Source organism: Amphiura filiformis, chromosome 18 (assembly GCF_039555335.1).
Source record: "Amphiura filiformis chromosome 18, Afil_fr2py, whole genome shotgun sequence".
NCBI lineage: Eukaryota > Metazoa > Echinodermata > Ophiuroidea > Amphilepidida > Amphiuridae > Amphiura > Amphiura filiformis.
Window position 1 is genome coordinate 22,131,249 of NC_092645.1, and position 8,319 is coordinate 22,139,567.

Genomic DNA, 8,319 nt, shown 5'->3' on the forward strand with positions numbered 1-8,319 from the left:
TGAATATTTTGTGCCATTCTGAGCAGTGCTGCACTGGGCCACTGGCAATTAAGCGCACTGTGGCGATTGACCAATTTTGACTCACACTTACAGAAAAACCAAATAAGTTATGATGCTGTAATTTGCAGGATAGTTACAAAACATAATTGGCATTAACATCTCTAATTTTTACAGAAAAATTATGAAAAATAAAAGAATGAGCTCAATTTAGAAATGGCTGTGCAAGCAGTGCACAGTTGAGCTCCCTGCATGGCTATGGGAGTGTTCTAATCAAGTTGATGGTTCATTGGTCATCCCTAGTAGTAGTATATATATAGTAACCAGATGTAGTCTCCGCCCTGCTTCTATAAATTATGGGAAGATACAAAAAAAAGCTGTTGACATGTAGGAAACGTTTGAATGTTTTAATTAACTCGTATTATGTCGCGCACCTCTTGTCCCTCCTTAATGTATACAGTAATAGAAGTAAACAACGGTGTCGACTGCAGACGACAAGTTTCATTTTGTTACTTAACAATTTTTAGATTTTAAATTTTCGTGACCATAATGGAATCAGCATGAAAAATACATTAAAATGAGTACAAACAAGCCTATTGGTTCAAATAGCTACAAGCCTCGTCGCGAGCCCAAAAAGTTACTAACAAGTCACCAACAATCCACCACTATTTGCTTGTAAAGACACTACCCACCCCACCAAAGTCTCCTAACGTAACCTAGGGGATATGGCATGGTTCATCCTTTTTCTTTTGGATGGAAAATAGGTAGGCTTTGGAGCAAAGCTATGATAAATTTGCCGCCCGAGATATTTTCTTTGAAATGGTGTGAACAAAAACGTATAGTTCCACTGTATAGTACTATCCTATGGGGCATACACTGACTTGACTGAGTTTTTTGCTTCTCAAATCAAAACGACTGGAGCAATACAACTCAAAATTTGGAAACATTTTGTTTTAATGATAGGCCTCAATCTAAGATAAGAAAACAGAACAGGACAAATTGGACGCCTCTGTGTAAAGACCCGATACCGTTTATTCCACAAAATTCATTTTCTTACATGATTGGAAGAACGGCAAGACATGCCAAAAACACAAGGTGAGTCGATACATGGTAACGATTCAAGTTGATCCACTACACTCTGAAAGGTTGTTTGTGTCGTGGCTGAAAAAAGCAAAAACAGACGTCAAATATGTTAACAATGATAATAAAAATTAAGGGGATATAATACACATTTTTATGGCAAATGATTAAAAATTTATATTTTTGATATTTAACAGTCCTCGGAGTAGGCCTAAACTTTCTAAATATAATGATAATGAACTTATAAGTGTATGTAGCTGGGATGACCTTTTATATTGAAGATATAGATTTTTGCCAAAAACCTGAAAAAATAGGGGGCTGTGGCTGGGACAAACATAATGTACTGACATGCGCATTTGCAAAATAAAAATAAAAATAAATTCACAATATTAAAAAAGTGTGTGGGAAGAAGGCTTCGATTGCCCTTGCACATGTCATATTAGCACATGATTATTATGGGTACTTTCTTGTAACAAATATTCGAGGAAAAACAAGATGTGACGTGTCATGTCAAAAGGAGACACCTTTGAGAATGTTATAAATTTTGAAGTTTTTACATATCTTAAATATAGCCTAGAGATATTATGCTCCACAACGCCGTTTTCTCCAATGAAACCGGACATTCATATAATAGCCATGATAGCGAAGATATTGAGTTCGTAAGTTATGGTATTAAAGAAATGGAAAATTGAGATATCAGCCTTTAAAAATATTAGGCCCTATTGACAGTGTTGAGAGTAGGAATGACCTTGAAAAATGTCTTTAAAAATAAATCTGAAACTATCAGACAATATTTTAACATTAATAATTACATCACAAATTCGCAACAAACCCAAATTGTGATAAAAATCACCCGGGCAGATTTTTGGCTATTTCTCCATTTACGATCCTGCCCAACAGTGTCTCCTTTTGACATGACACGTCACACATTGCACACGTGGGAAAAGATGCAACGTTTTAAAAAAGGAAACAAGCGGTATCATCGGGTTTCGAACCTTTGCACGCATTCAACACAGTTCTAATTTTGATTGGGTTGTTGCCCAGTGCCACGCACAAGAAGACCAGGTCGCTGGTATAAGATCATTACAACTCGAACTTGCGGCAAGTAAAACTATGGCAAAATACATACAGTTTTCAATTTATACCAAATTTATACACGTAAAACGTCACTCTAACATAGGCCAATAATATCACTCATTCATAACTGGCTGAGACATGGAATCTTCGAAAATGAATTACAAAAATGCCGTATATGTGATTTGTAAGTCTGAATTCATGAAATTATAATGTACGCTCGTATGACAGGTCCTAACTCTCTCCATGCGGATGACAAATGCAAACAAATTTCAAATTATTTTAAAATTTCAAATGACCATATTTGGAATCGGCATAAAAAATGGATTAAAATGAGTACAAACAAGCCTAGTATTGGTTCAGAAGTTCAAGAATTAAATAGTCTCGATATACACAGAGCATTGAGTAAGCTAAAAATCGCAACAGGCAGATTGAATAGAACTACAAAAGACAAAATACGAAACTAAATGTAAATGAAACACTTGAACCAAACCAATGTACACATTCATTGCTCACTCTCCATTTGGGTGTCTTCTGCGATCAAGTTCCAAATTTTCTTTTAAAAATCCAAAATTTCAAAATTGTACATTTGAATGACCATATTTGGAATCAGCGTGAAAAATACATTAGAATGAGTACAAACAAGCCCTGTATTGGTTCAGTGGTTCTGGAGAGAGCTCTTGGTATTTTGAGAAAATATCAAAACTTGAGACTTCTCATATTAAAGCCCATGGCTAGCACGCATAACATGAAACTATTACTACTAAAAAAACTTCATATCCTTACCTTTGTAATGCAGTAGCGATGTGTGTCCTCTTCTTGTCACTTCACTGTGGCTTTTGAAAGAATGACAGAAAATCTCAATTTTAGCTGCTATTTATTAAAGTCAGGCTATGCCAGTTGAACTCCATACACCCCCTTTGGAAGACACGGCCTTAATCTTCCACACAAGGAGTGCAAATTTCAAATGGGATTACCTAAAATTCCATTTGAAATCTACACCCCCTGTATGGGAGATTAAGTTCACGTTTCCATCGAGGGTGTATGGATTTCAACTGGAATAGATCCATATGTGAGGTACGATAATGACAACAGATTGGCATTTGATGGCTTAATTGATTCAATTATTTGTTAGATGATAAAAATCAAAAGAATATGATAGTGCATTTAATTCACATTCTGCGATATCTTTAATTTACCATGCGGTGGAATTGTATGATATTATGGGCCATTCTCAGAGAACCGCTCCAAACAGTGTCGCAGGTGTATGTATGAGTGAAAATATGAACAACTTAGCTCCGGACCCGGGGCTCCGGACCTTATAATATATGTCGTCGTAAATGGTTGGGTCTAAATAAAATATTGAAAAATCTGACAACTGTGCGCCAAAACCGCGTGTAGCCGCCCCACCCCAAAAAAAATCTGACTTTGCTCAAAAACTACTGTAGGCCTACTGAAAGGCCAGCGTTCGAAATAAGCCATATCGCAGTGCAATTTGCACCCCAAAATTCGCCTGTTGCAATAGGCCTACCACTTTAAAGGTGTGGTGCAAAATTGCGATACGACATGGTACTGACTTTATGTATTGATTGTATGAGACTGCACTTCAACTTGCTCTGCGTCCAATTAAATTGCATCAGAACTTCCAAATGGGGTGCAAAAGTGCACCCTAAGGTAAAAAAATAATTCGACGATTGGATCAAACTTGAGGTCAGTTTTGAAGTACATACCTAAAATTCATAAACAAATACAATTTATTATTTTGAAAGAATACGGCATAGAAATTCAAAAAATGCCATGAACACGTATACATGTCGCACAGTGTCATCGCTCCGATGTCTTCATGGCAGAAATCGCCATGGTAGGTTGAATCCACCGCCACGCGTGGCCATTTTGTATCGACCTGTTTAATAGTTTTGAGTCGCATAATGGGCCGAAGGACATCTGACTAAGGCTACTGACAATAGCCCCGATTAGCTCGGTGACTGACCTCGCTGTGTACTGAGTTAGCATGGTATGCCATAGGTCATTATGCTTTTAGATTACCTCCACGATTGGCCTATACACTGCGCTATATAATTCGGCACATACAAATCAGAATTATTGTCAATTTTTGACTCAAGACGCAAGCTACTCTCTCAAGACGTAAGCTAACGACTATCATATCTGTTCAAAATATATATTCAAGTGCAAGGAACCACATCTGGTTTCTTTATACGAAATCATTTACGGGAGATATTCATAATTTTCTACCCCGGTATCCAAAGATTTTCTTCTCATATCAAACTCGTGCATAGCAAATTCACGTGTATCGACCCTGGGTATTTATTTTAGTATCCATGCAGACAAAGTAATTATTAGCCAGGCGATGTCGGTGTGTGTCGGCACTTTTGAAATCATTTATGTTACCAAAGTTTATATGCATGTTATGACTAGAGTCTTTAAAAGTGCACAAAATAGGCCTATTTTTTACGTTACAGTGTTTACACCATAAAATTGTACACAGTGTGTCTGGATGAAAAATGTATATTGCAATATCATCACATTTTGTGATGTATACGAAAGTAATGGGATTTAGTTCTGTCATTTACGTTACCATTATTTACGTTGCCGTGGTTACCATTATTTACGTTACCGTGGTTACCATTATTTACGGTGCCGTGGTTTTTATAATGTTTCTTAGATGTGAAGTCTTACTTTAAACAAATTGAAAACGTATGCCTTGATTGTTCCTAAGAGACGATAAGATAACACATTCCATTCTTGTAAAAGAAAACTACTGATCATCTGCTTCCACATGTTAGGACAAACTTTCAACAATATCTACTTTTTCATGAAAACAAAATCAGATTTCAACTTATTTGGAGCCGGGATTTGGAGCTGTTCACTGAGAATGGGTCTCATATCTACATTATTTTGTGCGTGTTTATTCGTACCTGTATATTATTATTATTATTATTATTATTCGCTTCTATAAATTATCGTGTTTAATTGCTAGAAGATGTCTTACCCTTCCCAGAATCCTTTGCAACATGATACATCCCCTCATTTCAACAAATGATGCACCCATTAATTTGTACATGGTTCCTTTGTTTTCATTTTGAGAATAAAATGGCTAAACAAGGGTCGCTAGTCAAGAAATAAACATATTTTGCAAGATCTGGATGTGCTCTGTTCATTGACGTATATTTCGTCACCATCAACCCATGTGGCATTACATAGCAAATCAGTACAGAAAATTGAAATGGAAGAAATGCATTATGGGAAGTGTTAGATATCTTCTCCGCCTAAAAATCAAATTAGTAAAACAATAGCAACTAACCAGAAGGTCCACTGTACTTTGGATGGATCTAAAACCATTAAAAAGTTTACACACTCAACCAAGGGAAATAAAAGAATTCCTGAATAAAAAACGACCAAGTCCAAATCTCTCCGCAAATAAAGCTTTTTCTCTGGCTGCTCCCGGACTGTGGAACAATTTACCCATCACCATCCGTACTGCAAACTCATTGCCAGTCTTCAAGAAATTACTGAATTCATATCTCTTCCCAAAAAGTTGACTGTTTTTATTGCTCACTTTGTTTGTTATATTTGTTTATACTTTGAATTTGTTTATGCGCTGTGGTGTAGATATGTGTTATAGTACAGTGTGTTATTTCACAATGGACCTTTTAATAAAGATGCTGGACTTGGGTCGTCCTTATATTACAGCCGGGTATGTACGGGGTGTTACCTACCCAATATACGCCTATAACACTACTACACTGTCATGACTGTACAAAGTCTCACCCCTTAACTACACGCATACCCCCACACACCACCCACCCACCCGAGCCGGGGGAGGGGGCACATCATCAATTTTTGGTTGGTATGATCCCCGGAATTTTGAGCTTGTTAACTACAGCTTAACTCTTAGGGGTGGTGCAATAATTATGTGGACCCCCGGGGGGGGAAATAGAGGGGGCAAAGATTTTTTTTGGCAGGTCGAAAGTGGGGGGAGCGATTTTTGACACAAGTATTTTGGACACCGTTTCTGTATTACGCCCTAAAAAGGTGTAGGAAAACATTAAGAACACGTTCAAATAGGCAAAATTTCCTGCTCGCTGCGTTTGCATTATATGATAAGACAATTTAAGGTTTTAAATTCGGGTTTTTTGGCACGTTAAAAGGGGGGGGGAGATTTTTGGCACAGCCAAAGGGGGGGGAAAGCGGGTTTTGGCAGACCACTTTGAGAATTCACCACCCAGGGGTACACATAATTATTGCACAGCCTTTAACTACACACACCCCCACCCCCACCCACCACCCACATGTGTGTGTGGGGGGAGGCACATCATTAATTTTTTTGGGGGGTTGTATGTTCCCCGGAATTTTGAGGTGGTGGTTATTTTTAGCATTGTTATTATTATTATTATTATTATTATTATTATTATTATTATTATTATTATTATTATTATTATTATTATTATTATTATTATTTATGTTATTATTATGTTATTATTATTATAATTATTATTATTATTATTATTATTATTATTATTATTATTATTATTGGTGTATTATTACTGTGCTCGCATTATATGATAAGACAATTACAGCTTTTATATAAATTTTGGTTCCCCAAATTCTTGCATGTGTAGGGCAAAAAGATTTTTGGCACATCAAAAGGGGGTGCAAAGGTGTTTTGGCACGTCAAAAGGGGGGGGGCAAATATTTTGGCACGCTCAAAGGGGGGGGGGGCGATTTTTGGCAGACAAATTTGAGAATTCACCACCCCGGGGTACACATAATTATTGCACCACCCCTTACGTGTATGGGGTGGGGTGAGTGGGTGGGTGTTAGATGAAAGTAATCCTACGGGGGACTTTTTAATACTTCGTTGCATGTAGTCCTATAGGGGGCCCATTTCCCTTATTATTATTTACTGAGCAGTCCTACTTGTGTGGGGTGGGGTTGTGGTTGTTAGATGAAAGTAGTCCTAAAGGGGAACTTTTTTATACTTTGTTGCATGTAGTCCTACAGGGGCCAATTTTCCTTATTTATGCCTACTGTAGTGTAACGTGTATGGGTACAGTCAACATTTAGAGTCAAATTTTGGAAGGTCATTTTGGGGTCATCCTAGGACACCCAGGGGTATTCTGAGGTCAAATTACTCAAAACTGTCGTATAGGCCTAGGCATGAAATCAAATTTTTGAAGGTCATTTTGGGGTCATCCATGGTCATCTAAGGTTAAATTAATTAAAACTGTCGTATGGGCATGAAACTTGGTGGGTACAGTCAACATTTAGAGCCAAATTTTGAAAGATCATTTTGGGGCTATCCAATGTCATCCAGGGGTCATTTGAGGTCAAATTAGTACAAACTGTCGACTGGGCAAGAAACTGGGTGGGTACAGTCAACATTTAGCCAAATTTTTGGAAGGTTATTTTGGGGTCACCAGGGGTCCTCTGAGGTCAAATTAGTAAAAACTCTCGGAGGGGTATGAAACTGGGATAGAGTCAACGTTTTTGGAAGGTTATCCGAGTTCACCCAGGGGTCATCTGAGGTTAAATTAGTAAAAACTGTCGTATGGGCATGAAACTTGATGGGTACAGTCAACATTTAGAGCCAAATTTTTGGAAGGTCGTGTTGGGGTCACCAGGGGTCCTCTGAGGTTAAATTAGTAACAACTGTCGGAGGGGCATGAAACTTGGTTGGTAGATTCAACATATAGGGCCAAATTTTCGGAAGGTCATTTCGAGGTCATCCAAGGACATCCATGGGTCATCTGAGGTCAAATTAGTAAAAACTGTCGTATAGGCAGGAAGAGTTTGATGTATCACACAGCATGATCGGAGCAACTTTAACATTTTACATCATTATGACCTTTGACCTAACCTGGTGACTATACAAAAGACACGGGATTTTGGACACATGTATTTTTGCATTTCTATACACCTATACAATGTATCTAAACATATGTCCAGCTTTTAACCACAATGTTTAGCACTCAGTTTATTTTTTGGAGATTGCTACCTGTCTACGGACCAAGCCGCACCTACACCCACCAAGTTTGAGGGGCATGCAACCTGCCAGTTCCGAAAATACTTGGGCTGACACACATACATATTCACAGACATATAGCGTAATAGATATATAAAATATTCTGCACCAACGAATGGTAAAAA

General features: G+C 37.7%; 1 long non-coding RNA gene across 1 annotated transcript; it reads right to left on the reverse strand.

Annotated features, from left to right (window-relative positions):
- Nucleotides 1–309: 309 nt before the first annotated feature.
- Nucleotides 310–2,992, reverse strand: LOC140139993 (uncharacterized). Its single transcript, XR_011857192.1, has 3 exons — nt 2,938–2,992; nt 1,055–1,158; nt 310–344 (listed from the first exon to the last, which is right to left on the reverse strand). It is a non-coding gene; the product is annotated as an uncharacterized lncRNA (long non-coding RNA).
- Between the last annotated feature and the right edge of the window lie 5,327 nt (nt 2,993–8,319).